Consider the following 767-nt stretch of genomic DNA (forward strand, 5'->3'; position numbering starts at 1 on the left):
AAAAAGAAATGCTATCTATGTATTACTTTTTGAAGTTGAATTGAATTATGGCAGCTATGTGTAGTATGACATTTGCTAAAAGATGGTATTAACAAATGAATGCTAGCATCACTGTGCAACAGGCAGGACAGTCAAAGAAAATAGTGGAAGCACGGTTGTTGTTTGAGGAGTGCAAGACCACTTTGAAGTGGTATTTGAAATTCGATAATGTTGTGGAAGTACAACGACAATGGACGCATGAGTATGCAACAGAATCTCCAAAACACCTAACAATTGCACGCATTTGTGATAAGTCTGAGACGCATGGTACCATGTGTGATGTGCACAAGGGAAGATCCGGGAGGCCTCGCACAGCAACAAGTTCTGCTGCTTCTGTTGTGCTGTTGGAACAGTTTACATGCTTGCCATAGAAGTTTACCAAACAATTTTCTTGTAATCAGAAGTGTCTGGATGCTGATGGTAACCACTTTGAGCTCCTCTTGTAATTGCAGAAGTCAAACGTGACTTGTATTCACCTTTTGTTATCGGTATATATTGAGTATTACAATTTTAATACAGTTTTTTCCTTCCTTAAAATGCGTATACATTTTTTGGCACTCTGTATATTCCACATTTTCTTCATCTATCCATTGATGGACACTTAGGTTGTTTCCATATCTTGGCTATTTGTGAATAATGCTGCATGAATATGGGAGTGCAGATATCTCTTTGAAATAATGATTTTTTTTGGATATGTACATAAAAGTAGGATTACTAGATCATATAGT

Source organism: Hipposideros armiger, unplaced genomic scaffold (genome assembly GCF_001890085.2).
Source record: "Hipposideros armiger isolate ML-2016 unplaced genomic scaffold, ASM189008v1 scaffold_252, whole genome shotgun sequence".
Classification (NCBI taxonomy): Eukaryota; Metazoa; Chordata; class Mammalia; order Chiroptera; family Hipposideridae; genus Hipposideros; species Hipposideros armiger.